We start from the raw sequence: 17,676 nt of genomic DNA, 5'->3' as shown, positions 1-17,676 counted from the left end.
CTCTAAGATCAAGTTTTGATCCTTCCGTTTTGTGTTCGCTCTGTATCTACTTAACAACTTGAAGGATTTTAATATGACTTGGCTGTAATATTCACCTTATCAATACGATGTGCAGAATTCAAAATTCAACAGTGCCAGCTCAAGGTCAAGGTCACAACTAAAATGTTCAATTAACTGTCCCTTCCTTTTCCGCTAAGCCACTTGAAGGATTTTCTTGCAATTAAGCCAAGTGTTCACCTTATTGAGATAATTCGCAAAACTCATGGGTCAACCATTCATGTTCAAGGTCAAGGTTATTATAAAATATACTTGATATTCAATACTATCAGCCTTTTCACTACCCATAGCAGCGGTGGGGGATATAACTGTCTTTCAGACTGCTTCAACGAAAAGCTGGAAGGAGATATCGAATTCCAGTCCGTCAGATAATGTTGCCTCAAAAACCATAAATTCGTCTTAAATAGTTTTAGAAACTTCATACATATTAGCTGTTTTGTCTGAACGATTAATTTGCAACAAATATAGGGAATTTAAAGAAAGTACATGTAATGAGAGAAAGTCTAACCACGAGAAGCAGAACTCTCTTGAATAATGTGTGAATTTTGTCCTTGTTTCCCGTTTTTAAAACTTTCGACATCTGAAGGGCATTCAAGAAAGTAAGTGAGGAAGTACAAAGCGTAAGAACTAATCTCTTATTAGTTTTGAAGTATCTCCCTTATTGTACTCTAGTTATTTTTCAACTAATGTGAAAAATACGTTTTAACACTCCGTTGAAGCCATAACATTCTTGAACCATATCCCGTCGCTGTACTTTTACATAATTTTTCATTTGTTGAATAAATAATAACAAGACTCCTTACACACTGATAAATAGTAAAAAGAAAAATTTTCAGAGTTAAAGACCCTAGCTTGAATAGTTTCAAAATGATTACTCTCCTCCCCCTGTCCAGTGAAATCACTAAACTTTTATTTTAATGCCATATGACAAATTCTTTCTAGTGGTGGGGAATACCACACTGCAGGTGCCCCGCCAGGCAATATCTCGAGCACGGGCGGTCGCTTACCAGTCGTAGGTAATCTGGACAGCTACCTCATATGACGATCCTAGCGGGTCTCTAACATACAATGTTATGAGGCCATTGATTTATGTATAGAGAGAAATGTATTTAGACACAAGCATTTCCATTCCATATATAGCCCATTTATCATCAAGACCTTTCAATTTTTGAGACAATAGACTATACATGTACATTTTAATGACGGTTTCCTATTTAATATTAATCATTTACAAACCTAAGTTAATGTTAACGTATACCTGTAATGTGAACCAAATAACTAAAATCTTTGCTCTTTTTAGATGTGACAAACGCCGACAAGCCTTCGATAGTTAATTACCAGATGTTTAATCCTTATGTTCATTTTCCATCATGTTTATCTTGTTTTAGAACTAAAAAGAACCCGGAAAAAAACTAAAAAAAAAAATGAGTCGTCAGCTCGGTTCGAACTCGCAATATATAGATTACAAGGCAGGTATTGCATCCACTACGCCATGATGTAAAATCTATTTATAGACCGCGAAATACAGATACATAAAATGATTAACAATTTAAAGGGCGGCTTTCAATGATGAAAAAAAATGTTGATGGATCTTATATCTTTTAATTCTACTTTTAGAGAACGGTATAAGACTTATAACATACAAGAATCTTTATATTTTATGCAATAAAATAGCATGTGTACAGGCTTGATGATACACCGAACTTTTCAAATTTGGTTAATGGACGCCTCGACAAATCAAACAGGTTTAAAGGTCCGGTTACCGGACACGTAGCCACGATACGCAGTGTCGTATTTTTCCGTGGTTTAGCGGAAGCTCCCGAACACGAAACGCCCTCTGGTGCGAGAACGTGACATGCTACATTGCATGCTGCGTTATGCTATGTTGTATTCGGCTTAGCGACATGTGAAGTGCAAAGGTAGAAAAAATCGCAATACGTAAGCGCATTCGCCAAAGTTAAAATGTTTCATCCACACAATGCAGGAACCAGTTTATTTCTTATCGTTTGCAAATATACAACACAAATGCATGTATAATGTACGATGTAAGTTTACCACCTGTCAATGCATCGAATGTTGCATGTCACACTGCAGCATGTCCAAAAACAAGATAAATATTGCAGACTTATGCAGAAGGTCACATGTAACTATACTAGTATGATATAGAGATATGGGCATATAAGAATGCAAGATGCATTTTCAAATGTCAAAATGTTGATGCCACTCTGTAAAATAATGGCTTACATGAGTACGAAAGCAACATACAATTTTTGCCTTAATATTGTTCCATAGTCGGCCGCTCAATCCGGGGGTTGTGAGTTCGCTCCCCTTTGAAATCACGGACACCAGTTTTGGTTTAACCAGGAAGCGGACTTGAGAGTGGTTCAAATAAGCTTGAAGGTTGCATCAAAAAAATTAATATAAATTGAACTAAAAAAAAAAACCCCAAAAGTATAGTGATAAAGCGTTTTACAGACAGTAGGTGGAACGGTCATCAGCATTACCCCGGCTTCTAATTCCAGGGCTAAAAGGTATACAACGCCCATCTCTCAAAGTAAGTCTTAACTATATGAATTCAGGAGAAATAAAATGTAGTAATGATGTAACAAGACACAAATAAACAGAGAGAATAAGAAGAAGACGAGTCCAAGAACGGTTTGCAATCGTTAAAAATCTTTTGAATCATTTTGCTTTCTCACATAGTTATTTTAGAAGTATTTCGAATTGTCATTATGAGAGATGTTAGTATGTTGAAATTATAATGCGAGAGAGCCGCTACTGGTCCTTAACCTTTAGCCCGCTAAATTTCTAAAATGGACTGGTCCATCATTCAATTTGAGCAGTACCATTTATTACTCGAAGGGGTGTTCACTGAAATTTACTGACTGAATAGTGAACAGTGTAGACCATGATCAGACTGATCTTGGTCTGCACTGGTCGCAAAGGCAGAATCACTGGCAGGCTAAAGGTTAATCGCTCACATAGACTAATAAATCTGTGTATGGAAAAGGATGAAGCTTCTGGACATGTTTGGTAAATGTCCACCGAATTCATGACAAGTCGACTTCGGAGGCAATCACAAACAGTTCTAAACGAAGATTTTTTGTTGTTGACGGAATAGGCACTTTGCTGGTACGGGTATGTGCTGTTATTGTTTTACCATTACTATAAAAATATGATTATGATATTATTCAGGCGAACTTTTTCATATATGAATAAGCATTACCTATATACAAAAGTTTACCAATACAGTTATCAAACTAATAGTACCTTGGTTCATGGTATTGCACTTGTAGCATCAGAGAGAACAGTCTAATTCCAACAGTGGTTACAAAATTGACCAAAATTGCCAAGTCGAAAAAGGGGCATCCCTTCGTAAAAAAGCAACATAAAGTTATTCAGCTTTGCACGTTAGTGAACTAATGTGTGAAGATTCGATTTAAGTTTACATTACTGAGATACCAGCTTGCATACAAAAACGTTACCAAAGATTGCCGAGTCTAAGGGGCATAACTTTGTAAAAATACAAATCTGTGCATTGCCAATTAGATTATTACTGGAATTCAATTTATTCTCACAAGTGGTTACCGAGCTACCAGATTACACGCTTAACATCTAAAAGTTGTAAAGTCGAAAGACAGGCGTTACCTTGTGAAACAAAAAAAAAAACAAGACAAAAAAAAAATAGAGTCATTGAATATGTGCAGTTCATGTCAGATGATTACTGTATTCACAGTGAACAAGTATCTAAGGTTTCAATAAACCCCAACCAGGATTTACTGAGAAAACAGTTTACATACAAAACAACCAAATTAGGACGCCGGTGCGGACGCCGGCGAATGAGCGAGTGTCATAGCTCTGCCTTTTCCTCGATAAGTCGAGCTAAATAGAGCTTAATATATCAGCGGATAAATGCATCATTTGAATAATCCAGGACCTTCCTTACAAAATCCTTTTTTAAACATTGTTAGCATTCGACAATTAGCATGCCGCATCGGCCTTCCATAATTTCATAAACCTAGGAGGTAACTAAACGAATAGTTTTTTTTTGGATATTGGTGAGCAAGGAAATATCTTTAGGGACATAATATAAAGTCGATAAATTGCTCAAATCGTCAAGTTACCATCGCTGTTGGAATACACTTTCATGAGCAAAGAAAAGCAGTTGGCAGTTAGTATGGCACACAGGCCTTCTATACAATTCCTATCAACTAAACGTGCTAGTCTACTGGGTCTGTGGTTCTAAAGCAATAGTTTTTGAGACAAGTTTCAAAACTCAAAGGTCTGGTTGGTTGTTTCTGACCTACTTCTAGAACTGACCAATGGCGTGCCTGTATTTTGAGACCAGTATCAATTTTCTATAACGTTCGACCCTTGTTTCAGAACCTTATGAAGGAACACATTGGTCAGCATGTGCTTTACCCTTACCATGCTGGACACCATTGATTCTGCCTTTTCGACAAGTGTAAATCATGACCAGTCTGATCATGATCTACATTGGTCGCGATTCAGTCAATATGTTTTTGGTAAGCACTCATTTTAACAGTTAATTGTACTGTCGAAATTGGATGATGGACAAGTTCATTATAGAAATATAGCAAGGTAAGGGTTAATTAGATGAGAAAATAAACACACTTAAGTCGTTTTATGATTTATTTTTCGGTATTAACTAACAACTGTGCGAATGAAATAACATACAAATGTGTTCTAATCAACGAAAACTATCAAAAGATGAACTTATTTGGAACAGTGCATTTTTTGCATTATCATATACAGTAAAAGAAAAAACAATCGCTTGGAAACAGAGTACGATTTCACAGTATTACATGTTCATGTAGGATATATAATTATATAAATATTTATTATATACCTATATAAATTCTGTCGAAAATATTGCTTGTATTTCACAAATAAATATGAATAGGCAGAAAATATCCGTATTGTACCTTTTGCATTGTATGTTGCCGGACTATTTTCATTTAATATTCATGACCTGACACAGTTCTATAAATAGCGCACACAAAAACTTCAAATCTTCACTCAATTATATTTTAACATCGTCACACAATAAAGATTTCTTACAAACAAATAACAAAAGGGTCATTACAACAATAGCTCGATTTGGGATTTCGTATTCGGCTCTCGTGGATTTTGCAAGGACGGGTCACATTCGGAGCTTGCGCGCCTCGTGAGATCCGATCTGGCAAAATCCACTCGAGCCGAATATAGCATCCCAGATCGAGTTACTATTATAATAGCCTTGTTGTATTTCACAAATCAACATTGGCAAAATTTACAAGTTCAAAATCTTGTTGCTTAAAACATTAAATGTAAGATAAGTTGCAGTAAAAACTGCAAATTTGTAAATTCACTACATAAAATACTACATTTACATGTACTGTTGTAACTTAGTATCCCGAGCTGCAAGGGACCTATCGTTCTAAGATAATGATAATCAAAATTCGGCATAAAATGATACTTTATGCAGTTGTTTAATTTTTATTGAAATCATATATATATAATATGTGTGTGTGTAAATAAGTGATATATATTTATAAACAATATGAAACTACATTTATAAAACGAGATTTGTTCATTTATTTATTTACTTATTTTTTTTTTCATTTTTAATACATGATCATGCCTTCGTTAACCTTTAGCCGCTAAATTTCTAAAATGGACTAGTCCATCATTCAATTTGGGCAATACCATTTATTATTTGAAGGGGTGTTCGCTGAAAATTTACTGACTGAATAGCGGACAGTGCAGACCATTATCAGCACGCACGGATGTGCAGACCGATCTCGCAAAGGCAGAATCACTTGCCGCCAGCAGGCTAAAGGTTAAGGAAGCAAATCATTACTTCTACACATCGAGGCGTACTTACATGATAATTTGACATACGGGACACAACCAAAAGCAAGCCAATGTTGAATTTAACTTAAACGGAGCCGCACACATTCAGAATTCAGAAGGAATTCAGAACGAATTCTGACGGGACTTGAACAATTCTTCAAAATGCTCAAAACTGGAAATAAGCGAGTTTGAAGCACGGGTTTTATCCGACTAACTAAAGTACACTGTACACATGTTATGACGTACTCTCAACAACAAAATCAAAAACCATAAATATTCTATATTAGTACACAATAATTTAAAGAACGCAATTTCGGATGGAGCAAACCATACAAAAATTGATTTGATATAATGCTTATGTAAAAAAAAATGGTAAAATTTTTTAGTTTCCACAACAAATGAGCGTATTCGTTGATTGGTATCTTTAAATGACAAACAACTACATGTATACTTACAGCTAATGTCATACTTTTAAATGCTTACTGATGATGATACTGATGACGATGATGATGAACACATTTTCTTTAAAAATTTGTTATGGAGTTGAATTATCTGACTAAAAAAAATCTCTATATTTTTTCTCATTCTTTTAAGATTTTACATGCCCTATAATGATTCTCGTCCATATAAAAACATACATCCTGAGACTAACAGAAAAAACTGATTGTAAAAAGAATAAATACTGTTCATCAGTGTATACATATTAGCATTATCTCAGTTTAATAATATAAGCACTAAATGTTGACTTGTATTTAACGGGCACCAACACAGTACAGAATATCAGATTCTGTCACAAACCTGGACTAAAAAGTTTTGTTTCACATCTCATTTTCATCGAAATGAACTTTTTTGTTGGGCTTAACGTCGCACGGACACAATTATAAGTCATATGGCGATTTTCCTGCTTTGATGGTGGAGGAAGACCACAGGTGCCCCTCCGTGCATTATTTCATAACGAGCGGGTTCCAGGGTAGAACCACAGACCTTCCGTAAGCCAGCTCGATGGCTTCCTCACATGAAGAATTCAACGCCCCGAGTGAGGCTCGAACCCACATCAGTGAGGGGCAATTGATTTGAAGTCAACGACCTTAACCACTCGACCATGCAGGGAGGCCCCCCTTCGGAATAAACTGAATACGAGATATGGAAATAAACTTTATATCTGCAGAAATACAGTAAAATGGACTGTTAAGACCCTTTCACTCGCCTCTTACAATCATGCAAGAGTAAGACAGTGGTTCCATTTTCCCCTTACACAAGTTGTCTTGAACCACATAAGGCATACTAAACAATGTTCAAAATCGCTTATTTAATAAATAAAACTAATTTTCACGATGTCAATTTAAAAACGGATGTCATATAGTGACATTGGTAAATGTTTGTTAAAAAAACCCCTAAAACTCGTAAACGATGTAATTTCTACACAATATTATTATTTGACATGGGTTTCAATATTATTTAGACCCATACTATATTTAACAAAAACGTTTTTAAAAGATTTTATACGTTCTTATACAATAAACAATATAAAACACACCAAGAATGTGAGACAAAAACGTTTAAACACACGTCACATTTTAACGCAACGACTAACAAAATAGGAACCCCGCTATAGGTAACGAACAGCTTCCAGTTCTTAGAGAGTTGAGAAAATTTTATCATGAACTCTAAAGAAAATATATACATATTTATGCATATTTTGTGAGGAATAAAAAGTATGAATTCATTAAAAATCAGGTGGTCGTCTGCTCATTTAATTTTGAGCACTATTCCGCAAAACAGTCGATACACTGTGGACTGTTCCCTTTTGACACGATAACTCGCAAATGCCTATTAACTACTGTTAACTCTTTTAGTTAGACGAAATAACATCAAGTCGTAGACATAAATGAAACAAGTTTTCCTCGCTTAAATTAAGAATTTAAGAAGAATTCAAGAAATAAAATCTTCCAGGTAAAATGTCTTTGAGACAAAATAAAAAAATAAACAAAAACTGACATAAAAGTTAATAAATAAAAAAGACAGAATAAAATCAAAGCTATCTAATAAATTGGCCCCAAATATTTTTCAGCATTTCATGCCACTAATTTATTAACCACTTTTAGTCGTTCGATTAGCATAAATATGTGAAAAGTATAAAATTGTATCAATTTGCATTACAAGAAGTCGTCAATTTGAGCATACATGTATGATAGTGCAGAAAGTTCCTAAAGTTTAAATTAAATATTTACTGAAAGATAAAAAGAAAAACAATTACAGCGCTGACAAATATGGACAATTATGTAAAAAAAACACATTATTGTATAATTAATGCACCACTCTCATACTTCATCTACACAAAAACGCAAAATCAAACACAAAAAGAGAGAGAGAAAATTTTCTATATTAACATGCTAGGTAGTCCATAATGACAGCTTAAGTGATATGTTCAAAAAATTTAAACTCAAGTCTGGTCTTATTTTCTGTCTTCGATACATTTTTTTTTTGCAATTCGTAAAGTATATAATACATTACCTAGGGCATGAATTTTATGAAAACCCTAACAACATTTGTCATGGACTTGTAAGACGGTGGTTATACAAGGGTACAAGGATATCACAGACTGGTATGGAATACGTTTGGTATACTTCATTTCTTATTGTTGTATTTCACTGGTAAATTACTTTTTAATATAAAAGAAACCTATTGGATCATATTTGTAAACATTTATTTTTCATGTTTATAATTCTTCCTTATCAGAACTACGTAAGGAAGAGTTTCAACATGAATATCATCCAAATCAGCTTTAAGTATTTCTCTTTTTGTTAACATTTCGTGTTTACTAACAGGAAGTGTTGAATATACATGACTGTTTAAACTTCCACATTGATTTTTTGTCCTTGTACTTTGTTAATCCTAATTTGCTGATCTTTATTTTTTACTTAACTGCCTTTAACATTTCAACCGATTGCAGAATATATTCGTGTAAAAACAAATTTTTTATTTTCGAAATCTGGTTCTCTAAACACGCATTGCTTTTTCACGTTAGAGCTGCGAACCATGTTCAAATAATAAACTGATGATAATCACGTGATCTCAACAGCACTTTAATGTTACATTTTAAAAAGTGTTTAAACGTTGTAAAACTATTTAACTATGTGCATTTTGCACGTTGCCAAACAAGCAAAACCTAAAAAGAAAGAAGTTTAACTCTGTTTCAGTTTCTCAGGATGAATCCTCTTCTCGATCCATGCTGGTTCCTTTCCGGGACTTGCCCAAGCGTAGTAAGGTCCGAACAGCAAAGTAAGAACACCCACTTGAACCAACGCTAGGGAGCACATGACGTGCACGACATCGAGGTACTGGCCGAGATAGTATGCCATACACAGATGGACCACAAGATCAAAGGTGGTTCCCACTATATTGTCAATCTCCCAACGCGTCCTGAGGTCACTTTTAAACCAGTCTAAAGAACTCCATGTTATAATCTGAAAAATTATGATAAAGTGATCAAAGAAAATTAAGCACGAAGGTTTTATCAAAATAACATGACTTTAAGATTAGTCTCCCTTAGTTTAGGAAAGCTGTTATTCTGAGCTTTTTGATAAACATACTTCTAACGTGTGGGTTGGTAGGTGTGCACGTGTAAATGGGCCCGAAGGGTGCTATGAACCAGTATGGAGAAAAATGTAAGAGGAATATGAATTGAACAAATAGAAAAAGTAACAAAAAATCTTCTTCGTTGTAATGGGGAAATGTAGAAGAGATGAGTGGTTATGCAGGAAACTTAAGAAATAATAATAAAATCATTTTACAACTAGACTTAATGACTTATTGCTAAAGTCAAGTGATTAAAGTTTCGCAGCTGCATTGATGTCATATAAACAAACATTCTGGCCATATGTCATTTACATCGGGTGGGTAGAAAATGTAACATCCACAGTGATAAGTCATCCATATATACGTTTCAAATGAACAATAAAAAAAGCAAACTTCTATATAATTATGTTTAAAGTATTTTTACGGAGCTTCACTTCATTTAACAATTTGGAATTTCATGAATAATTTCTACATAAGAATGTGAGTATATGAAGATATTCACAATATTAACTGAAAGTCTATGCGAGTGAATCTTTCCTAAACAAAGGTGTAGGAACTTACTTTTCACAAAAATGTGCTATACAATCACTTTTATTCCTCGCTTTGACAAAAAATGAGTCGATGTTACCGTATGTTTTATACTTTACTTTTAAAGAGCAGTTTCAAATTCTTTTCATTTGTTTCTAAACGTATGCTACTGTTCGGAAATGAACTTTTAAATAACCATTTTGATATTTGCAAAAAGAAAAAAAAATCACCCAAAAAATTAGGAGTTGTGTTAGAAGATTTGTTAAGTGTATTTTATTAAGGTAATTTTGCATTTTGATTAACCAGTGACAGCTTAACGCCATTCTTCCGGAAAGCCTAGAATAATGCCTGCAAACCGTTATACGGGAAGAGTGCGGGGGTCTATGCTATCTCGTGTATTCAGTGCTTCTGTCTTCCTTTGCAAAATATGTAAGTTTTCATTAAAATAATTCAAACTAATAACAAAAATAAGCAGGAATGTACTATGCCCCAACGATAACTTGATATTTACAAACATGACTATAAATAGATTAAAATGGAACATAGGGAATTCAACATTTTCCTAACACGTTACAATCTAAATATTTCCAGGTTTTGTAGCAGTTACGGATTAGCTCAGTGGTAAAGCATACAGTCCATGTACAACAGATCTTTTGCCGTGTGGGTTCGAAACTTAGTATCCACATTTATTTATTTTTTTTAATTTTTATTTCACTTTTGCATAAAAATTAAGATTCCTTCATGAGCTCTGTGACAATACGAAGAGAGGTATCTAAAGGCGATATGGTAGAATAGAATAGTTTATTACATAACAAAGATGATATTGATTAAATGCATGCACTAAGCCATGCAAATAATGAACATATTAGTGTGTTATATCAAGACATATATAGAAATACAATTAAGCCCACGGGCAGAATGTCGAGCCCACCAGCACCTTTGACCTCTAAGTGCGACCTTGACCTTGGACCTAGGGACCTGCTTCTTACACACGCACATACACCGAAATTGGTGTGGCGACTATATCGAGCTCACCGCAAGCGCGCTCGACAACAAACCATCAAAGAAAGAAACAAAAATACGGAAGCGAAAATGGAAACGAATAGGAAAAACAAAAAAAAATCTGAAAAAAAAAACAACCCTCGTGAGGATTCGAACCCACAAAACGATCTGCTTCCACCCAAATATTGTCTGCATTTTACCCAACTGAGCTATGTTGCCATATAGTTAGTGGATATTTGAAATGAAAGGAATACTAATAATTGCGTGTCAAGTAATGTGCAAGCATTATGAATGGTTATTTCATCAGTTATCATGAATTGGACTCGCCCTCGCGTTTCGGCGGGAATCACGTTATCATTGGGGATTAGTAAGGATTCAAATTGTTATTTGACGAATTATGAAATATTAAGCACACGGAACGATACAATTTATTTTGCCACATGACTGGAAATAAGTAAATCTACAACTACATTGTATGAAAAGTTTTATTAAAATCTACATAGCGGAATTGTTTTCTGTAAGCGAAAATGCCATCAAATGGGCGATGTTCCCATAGAAGACCATTGTAAAATTTAAGCACATGACGCTATCTTTTTTACTTGCCAAGCTTTCTAAGTATATTCTAAAGTTCCGACAAATTAGGGTTCAATTAAATTCTACATTGTAGAAATAAAACCGAACATGCAGAACTACCTTACGACAGACATTCTCAATTTATTTCATGAAACTTGCGTAGAATATGTAGCCACTACAGTGTTAACAAGGTTTTTCTATAATTTGACCCGTTGACCTAGATTCTAAATGCAGATGATAGAATTTCAGACTTGACCTAGCTTTTATGTAACAGATATTCTGATCAGGTTTCATGGATGTAAATCAAATAAAAATTAAGGCCTCTAGTCTTTCAATGAGGGGAAATGTGGCCGAGTGGTTAAGGTCGCTGACTTCAAATCACTTGCCCCTCATCGATGTGGGTTCGAGCCTCACTCGGGGCGTTGAATTCTTCATGTGAGGAAGTCACCCAGTTGGCTTATGGAAAGTCGGTGGTTCTACCCAGGTGCCCGCTCGTGATGAAATAATGCACGGAGGGGCACCTGGGGTCTTCCTCCACAATCAAAGCAGGAGAGTCGCCATATGATCTATAATTGTGTCGGTGCGACGTTAAACCCAACAAAAAAGTCTTTCAACGAGCTGTCCTAGTGACCTATTGTCTGACCCAAGGTTAAGGTGTGCACAGTATAAAAAGTTAAGACCGCTCTACTGTCTTTTTGGTTGTATAAGCAGTACATATTTGTGTTACTAACTAAGTGATTGTTACCATCCTCGCACTGGTACTAAGTTACTTAACTTTGAACGACTTTAGTTTTCATGCCTACATAGCAGGGAAATTATATTATGACGTCATAGTGTATGTGCAATTTTAATTCACAATATCTTTAAACAGGAGCTGTCGCTGGACTAACCGAAAATGTTTACCAAGATTTTATTATGAGATATAATATTATTATGTGTGAGAAAAGTAAAACAATATTTTAAGGGGGTGGGGGTGCGGATAAGATACGAGTTTGGAGATGTATGGTGTATATGTCCCTAAGCCAAAATATGTCTGCCCCTTACTGAAGCAATCCTTATTTGAGGGTTGATGATTACTATAAGGGTAAACGTTAAGAAAATAGAGTGAATTTGAAGAGCTTGCCATCAAAGTAACATTGCACATTAGCATACCTGATCCTAAACTGCCAGATGTCTGTCCCGTATGAAGATCAAACCGTATGTGAAGTTTGATGACAAATGGGCAATAGTCAAGAAGATACATTCTAATATACTTTTCTCTGTTAAAACACTCTTACGCCATTTTATCTACTGTATTTTATCTAATGTTTTAGATAATGGGTATATTAGAATCGAAATAGTTTATAGCAAAATCGTGTTTTAACACTATTTATACACTCGGGCAGTAATACGTCATACAAATAATTTCACTCGGGCTGCGCCCTCATGAAGTTATTGAGCCCGACGCAAAACTGCCCATCGTGCATAAATAGTGATAAAACTCTCTTTTGCTATAAATAATTTCTTAAGTAAAACTGATAAGCTTGCCCTAAATGCAACGGCGACGACGACGCCAGAGCAATTACATAAATCCTACTTATTCTTCGAATAGTCAAATGTTGCACCTATATAAACGGTAGACAAGAACACTTATCTAAAATGTCTGCGTTAGTAAGGCAGGGTATTTTCCCAATCCTCTCGACAGCGTGGATAAAAACTAACTAGCTCTTGGTTTTCTGTTCTACGTTTTCTTCGGGTTTGGGATAACCCTATCTTACACAGGTAGTCATGGAAGCGAATTTTAAAACAGATAATATATAGACTGTGGAAGACCGGTGCGCCATGCTAATTGCCAAACATTTTTGCTAAATGCCAACTACGTAATGACAAGTGTCAAACACTTAATGCTAAATGCAACATGCCAAATGCCATAGACCATGTATTTAATGATAATTGCCAAGTTCTAAATGACAAATAGCAAATGCTTATTGTCAACTGATAAATGCTAATCGTCTAATTCTTTAATTTTTCGAATTAAAACTCTGTAACTCTTAGACTGATGAATGTGAATTATAATCATTTGAAAACACTTAATGTTCTTGCAGTCTGATTTAAAGTAAAAGCATGTTTTAATGGTCGCCAAACCGAAACTGTTTATTCCAGCTACGTTCAACAAATATTTTGACAGATACAAAAGTATGTCACGAAGGCCAATGACTTTAAAGAATGTATTCATCCATTGATATATTTAGCCCTTTATCTAAACAAGCATTTAACAAAAAGCATTTGGCATTTATTATTCGCATTTAATCAACAAAAAACATTTATCATTTGACAATACCGTTTGACAATCAATATTAGACATTAAGTTTTTGGCAAATAGCATTTTGCATGAACGATTTGGCATTAAATTTTAGCATTAGGCAATTAGCATGACGTACCTGCCTAAGCCGCCTTCCATAGCAGACATTTAATTTTATGTAGTTACCTTTTTAGCCAGCCAAGACTTATCCCAGAATATGAAGTAGTAGCTGTGCTGTATCATCTGAAGGACGGCAAGCCATCTCAACTTTCCAGTAAACAGTATAGATGAACTAAACACAGTGAGCATGTCAAATAAGAAGTAGTACCTAATTCTAACCAGATCCTTGCGCGGCAGCAAGCGCACGCGGAATAAGATTAGGGTATGTCCCCATATATGGAACCATTCTAGAGTGAATAATATAAAAGCCACGCCAGTCTGGAAGAATTCACCCAACATTGTGTCTGTTCATTCAGGATAAGCTGAAATAAAAAAAAATCTATTAACAGTTCCATCAATAATGTCGTCACAGTGTCAGTTTTAAGTATTTTAAAAAAAAATTACAAATGTGTTTATGGAATAAAAAATCAGACTGAAAATAATGTTCTATACTTGCACCTGTAGACACACTCCTCTAAAGTTATCTGCAGTCGTAACAATTTATAATTGAGCTAATTTCATTTTACGATGTCATAATACTGTACATATTACACCTTTTTCTCTAAAAGAAACAAAGACGACAATAAACTTACAGTCGATATATATTGTAAGTAAAATTCCTCCCCTTTGGTGTTGGGATCACCCTGCTTAAACTTTTGTAGATATACAGCACAAAGCCCATCTCTAATACACTAAAGCGCGGTTATAATGAAACGTACAGCATTTTTTTCAAAATGGTACGTTCTCTTTCTCTCACATATTTGCACATATTTGCAACTTCACAAAAATCTTATAGAAAAAAAAACACCAGAAAACATGAAAACAGCCCCTTTTATAACAACTATAAAATACTGAAAGTTATCACCCAAATATGGAATACTATCTCATATATTATAGTATTAGCCTTGCCAGCTAGGTAACCTAGATCCTTGACATACACACTGACCCTAGCTGACCCCAGCGTCCTGTAGAAATACTCTAAGATAAAGAAAATAAGACGACAATTAAAATCTTCATAAAACTACAACATATTATATCTACTGTAAGTTTGTAAGCGGACCGTTATTATGGTTTTTAGTGATGCTTAACCCGTCGAGAAATTCTCACGTATACTTCCTTTTGAACCGTAAACTTTTTTTATCAGCTGTTAGTGTCGAACTGGCCACGGTCGAATTTACAAAAAAGAGGCAATTTACGGATAGAAGTACATATTTGTACTTTAAAATAATAATAATTGCTAGAACTGAAGTTACAGTAGCAAGAACTGAGTTTCAATTTTTGAGTGAAAATTAGTTTAGGACCATTGATCTTGAAATTATGACGTAGTGACTTGCAGATGCGAATGCATGACTTCATTGGGCTGTCATTTTGACAGGGGTCTCAGGAAAATTGAAATAGTGAGAAAAAAACTGGTACAAATGGCACATATATTTGATCTTATTTTCAGATTTTACAGTGTTACCGGAGTAAGAAACCGTGTAGCAGTTGGAACTATCATTTGCAGGAAAAATTCTGCAGCGATTTGAAAATTGGCAAACTTAGCTTTTTTCATCATCACATTTCAGGACAGGGAGTGCACAATTCATATCAGTGATTGTAAACCGAAAACTAGATATAAGATATGTATTGCAGATGGTTTGTAATGATACATATACAGTCATATTAATATTGCAATTATTTCATTTAAGGTGTGCGGTTACAGACTTTTGTATCAAATTGGTGTTTACTGCACATTTATCGACGAGCACAACTTGGTACTGTATACCACAGTGTGCAACGACGGACATGACACATAAGGTTAAAATCAATAACACTCTTTCTACTAAATGTAGACCAAATTAACGCCCTTACTCGCTTATCGGTCAACTTGAATCCGTCATAACACAAATATAAGTTATCTAATCTATCTACAGTCAATCGGTAATTTACATCTTCCAACGGTGTCAGCAAAACGAACCCATGACCGACTTTAGGGACGCGGTGACCTCATTCTAAGTTCAGTTGCGGTGCAGAAAATCATGTAGACAGTCTGAATAATTTAGTAGTTGTAGGCCTACTTGATAAAATATACTTAAATTTAAATAAGAATATAGTAAAGATCTACTTAAACACGAGAAAGAAATATGATTCTTTTATCACGTGTAGTTACTTTAGGCGTTACTTTACACTCGATACTGAGCGTTTTGTTTTGTAAACAAACAAAACATATCCAAGACGTATTTTGACCTTGGCTTACCTAATCTAGTTTATATTTTAAAAAGCGTATGTGTATAAATTTTATAACTCACCTCTTTCTCATGTAATTATTAAGCCTTCAGCATCAGAAAATCTAGATTAACACAGAAATGAGAATAGAAAGAATAAATAATTTATGGAGCCGTCCCAAATCGATAGAGACACCACTGTGTGTAACCGTTACTCTTCAGTTCAAGATCTACACCAAGCGTTTTGCAATAGTTTTCGGATATACATCCGCGGTTCAGCGTTGGCATAGTATAGTATCGTATCAAGAAGTATTAGGAAATAACTTGAATATTCTATATCAATTTAATTCCGACCTTTAAACAATGTAAAATAGTATTTATAACTAACAACCTAACTTTTGCCCCCGGCAAGAAGAATAATGTGTCAAACGGAACATGTCAAGCTGATTTACGAGGTACAAGTAGGCCTACACAAAAGGAAGGCGAACTTTAAACTAAAGTTAAGCTATTTTCTGATGTTCCTCTTTCTTTTGACTAGCACGTGTTCTATGGAACTTTATTAGTCAAGTATACTTCGTGGATATTTCTGTTTGATTTTAACAAGTTATATCTTTTGAGATACTTTTCACTGGATTCTACCTTTTACCTGCTATTTTTAGGCATTGTCTCTGAGATTATTTCGCTCCAAAGAAAATATGTGGTGTTGAAAACACATGCAATATTGATACATTTATTTGATACTTAGATAAAAGAATTTATAAGAAAAGTGATTTGCTTGAAATGCAATTTTATCGCGCATAACTGTTTTCTTCCTGTCATTCTCTACAGATCAAGGATTTTTTTTTCTATCGGCAAGGTATAGGAAATTAATCATTTGTTATTGCTTAAGTAAAGCTGAGAATTTAAGACTTATATTTGTGTAAGTTGCCAATTATATACCAACGAATATTTATATATTCATAAAGTTTCTGATTTGTCTTTCTGGCGTTTTTTTTGTATATATATAACTGGCAACTTTCCCAAGGACTTCAGAGGTAATATGTTATGGCAAATAGAGATCCGTTTTTTAATTATCTATTTATTCATTTTTTTTTCTTTTTGCTGTCTGTGACTGATTTTCTTTTAACAACACGCATGTTAAGTTAACGACATATGACTCTAGGCCACATTAACTAATATGACATGTTATTAAGATCTTTTAACTATCATATTGATTGGCAGCTTTAGTTTTAAAGCATTCTTAATGAATGAAAGACACATAACTTTAAAGGTTGCAGACCACCAATTAATTTAAAACTTATACCGTGATACCAAATATGTGAAAAAATGGTACCAGTAGCTCCCTTGCTATCATATCCTCTTATCCTCGTGGCGATGGATTCCTTCAGGAATGAGGTGTCGAGAGTGATAAGTGTAAGTTGTAGAACGTGCTTCACA

General features: G+C 34.6%; 1 long non-coding RNA gene across 1 annotated transcript; it reads right to left on the bottom strand.

Annotated features, from left to right (window-relative positions):
• Window positions 1-4,696: 4,696 nt before the first annotated feature.
• Window positions 4,697-16,479, bottom strand: LOC123551052 (uncharacterized). The gene is made up of 3 exons (XR_008370499.1): window positions 16,324-16,479; window positions 14,063-14,358; window positions 4,697-9,380 (listed from the first exon to the last, which is right to left on the bottom strand). It is a non-coding gene; the product is annotated as an uncharacterized LOC123551052 (long non-coding RNA).
• Between the last annotated feature and the right edge of the window lie 1,197 nt (window positions 16,480-17,676).

Source organism: Mercenaria mercenaria, chromosome 4 (genome assembly GCF_021730395.1).
Source record: "Mercenaria mercenaria strain notata chromosome 4, MADL_Memer_1, whole genome shotgun sequence".
Lineage (NCBI taxonomy): Eukaryota > Metazoa > Mollusca > Bivalvia > Venerida > Veneridae > Mercenaria > Mercenaria mercenaria.
The sequence above is the reverse complement of the archived record's forward strand: the minus strand, read 5'-3'. Positions and strand labels throughout refer to the sequence as shown.